Below are 3,104 nucleotides of genomic sequence, written 5' to 3' on the forward strand. Positions count from 1 at the left end.
CAGTGCAACTTATAACATCCAAGTGAAAGATATAACACCAACATGTCAGGAAAAAATAAAAAAATAAAAAACAGAATCAGCTGTGGTCATTTTGATTATCTCAGCATGAAAAGAGCTTTCCTGGAGTATTTCAGTCCTTGGTAGTGCAACTGAAGCAAACAATCAACTACCGGCTGCAAGACACTGTCAAAAGATCTCTGGGATAAAGTTGTGGACAGGCACAAGTCAGGAGATGGAGACAAAAACATTTCAAAGGCTTTATCAATGCCTAGAAGCACAGTGAAGTCTATTATTAAGAAGTAGAAGGTATTTGGTAAAACACAGAGCCTCCCTGGATCAGGACGTCTCTCCAAACTGATGAAAGAGCCGGAGAAAACTGCTCGGAGAGGCGACCAAGAGCTACAGCAACTCTGAAGCAGCTGCAGGAGTTTATGATAAAGAGTGATCATTGTGTGCATGTGACTACAATATCACAAATCCTCCACAAATGTGGCTTGTATGGGAGGGTTGCGAGAAAAAAGCCACTCCTCAAGAATGCCAAAATAATGTTAAATTCTTCAGGAAAATCTGCTGCCCTCTGCCAGAAAGTTGTCAATGAGAAGAAGATTTACCTAACAACATGACAATGGCCCAAAGCACACAGTAAAACTGAGCACACAGTGGTTGAAGGAGAAAGAGGTGAATGTTCTTACATGGCCTCGTCAGAGCCCAGACTTAAACCACACTGAACATCTGTGGAATATGATTTGAAGACTGCAGTCCACAAACACTCACCATCAAATTTAACTGAACTTAAGTTCTGCAAAGAAGAGCGGGCAAATATTGGAAAGTCTAGATGTGCAAAGTTAGTAAAAACAAATCCGAACAGACTAAAGGCTGTAATTAAAGCAAAAGCTGCTTCAACAAAATACTGACACAAGAGAGTGATCCTTTTTCCAACTCCGTGACTCGGTTTATTTTTTTTCTTCTGACATGGTGTTTTATCTTTCACTTGTATGTTATTGTTGCACTGAGTAAATACAGCTGGATAAAACAAAAACTGTGTCTTCATTTCAGGCTGCAAAACAACAAAATGTGATTATTGTAAAGAAGGCTGATTCTTTACTATACACATTGTATATTAAATAAGATATAATATACTGATTAAGAAAATGGGTTTTATTGTTTTTATTTACCGTACGTTTTTGCATATATATATATATATATACACACATATACACACACATCTCAACAACAACCCATTGTGGTTGCAAACTTAAAGCAGATACATGATGATTTGAGCCCTTTAATATTGCAATGTTAATATTGCAGTAAGGAGCATCAAGGAGACGCCAGGAAGATCAAAACAATAACAGGCAGGGAGGTGGACAAAGTGTTCAGCAAACAAAGCCAACCTACTGCCAGATGCATGTCAGAGTCAGCAAGATATAATGTCAAGAGGAATGAATTATTGGATTTACTTGCATGACAGGGCAGTGTTTAGTGTTTAGAAAATGTCTATTATATTAAACTAGATTGTAAAGTGCAATGACATTATAATCAAATACGATTATAATCATTATAATCAAGCACATATACATACACACATACATATATATATACATATATAATTCATCTTCCTAATTCATACAGTTGATAACATGCAGATTACTTTCCTTTTTTTCCCTCAAAACCAGTCCTATTCATTGTCAGTAAATGTCCAGTCCAGTGTTATTGTCTCTTTAACATCAATAGCTTCAGGAGTGAATCAGAACATATGTTTAAGAATTACTCATTTTGTCTCATGTATGTCATCATTTGAGGTAGAGATAAGAGATGAAAGGACAATGTCGTCTGGGGTCTATAGGAGCCTCACCTCTCCGCCTGTCTACATAAAACAAAGAATGTATCCTCTTCTTTCTACCAAGATGAAATCTGTCTGTAAATGAAATATAGGCTACAGACTTTGACAATCTCTATCAGACCACAGTGAAACTTTCGTCAAACATCAGCAGGAAGGCTACTGAATGTGTATTTAGAGAAAAGTTGAAGCGTCTCCTACACTCACGAGCGTTAACGTTCAATTTGAGCATAGCAATAATGCAAATATAAAGTGTATACAGACGCAAACATAAAGAGCATTTAAAGACTGACTCTTAAGAAATGATATATTGTCATACTGCATTATTCTGTTTTCTAAGAAGAACAAAAGACACTAGAGCAACATATTTTTGAGTTGTAAGAAGACTTAAAACCAGAGCAGAAATAAGATCACTTAACCTATCCAACCGTATGCCCAACAGTACAGATATTTAAATATCACTAATACATGTTGATTCCAAATATAACATTTACAAATGAACAAAAGATTCAGCCTTCTCGTTACCACAGTGAACTCTATATAAAACACACATACCGTCAAATAAATCCTGTGGTTGTAGAGATGCTGTTTCGTGTTCTCAGTCTCCGTAAAGCAGCGCAGGTATCTCCAGCGACTCTACTCTAGTCTGAACAGGCTGCTGCTGCTGCTGCTGAGCGCTTTCTGGGTCAGCGCAGGGATTACACACTCCATAAAGAGACCAGCGAGAGGGGCGGAGCCACTCAAGCCCCGCCCCTCCTCTGCTGTAATTGGCTCTTGCGCTAATCACAGACGTCACTGGCCAATTACTCACATGGCCTTCAGTTATGTGTGCACTGGCAAAGAAACTCCTCAGAAATCACATATCAGCACAACACAACTTACTTGTTTGTTAAAAAATGTCATTGATTCCTTAAAGGAGCTTGATATTGTTGGCCTTAAAATGAAACCAGTGTTTTGTTTTGTTTTTTACCTTTACTCTTTTCGTTTCTTAGCCATAATTTTATCTCACTTTTTTCACCTGTGGCGTGTTTACCTTTTATAATTTGAAGATACTGAAAGTCTGTGCCGAAGCATTATGACATATTGTGTTAAATATGATTTTAAAAGCTACTCGACTCTACTGAAGACACTCATTTCAGACAGGTATTTTTTTAGTTTGACCACTTTTATTTTTCATCTGTATGCCGTCCTTATCTAAAGCACCTCAACAGAAAATGGACCTAAAGCAGGTCGCAGCCTTTTGTCTCTTATGTAAATTACATAT

The 3,104-nt window shown here is 37.4% G+C and overlaps 1 protein-coding gene across 1 annotated transcript in view; it reads right to left on the reverse strand.

Moving 5' to 3' along the window:
* Positions 1 to 2,512, reverse strand: part of LOC107732920 (cbp/p300-interacting transactivator 3-like) — a 5,917-nt gene extending 3,405 nt beyond the window's left edge. Inside the window, exon 1 of the mRNA XM_016544360.1 lies at positions 2,396 to 2,512. The gene's annotated coding sequence lies outside the window, so the exon portion shown is untranslated. The remainder of the gene's footprint in view (positions 1 to 2,395) is intronic.
* Positions 2,513 to 3,104: the final 592 nt, after the last annotated feature.

The sequence above is a fragment of the Sinocyclocheilus rhinocerous genome, unplaced genomic scaffold (genome assembly GCF_001515625.1).
Source record: "Sinocyclocheilus rhinocerous isolate Xijiao unplaced genomic scaffold, SAMN03320098_v1.1 scaffold1300, whole genome shotgun sequence".
In the NCBI taxonomy this organism is placed as follows: domain Eukaryota; kingdom Metazoa; phylum Chordata; class Actinopteri; order Cypriniformes; family Cyprinidae; genus Sinocyclocheilus; species Sinocyclocheilus rhinocerous.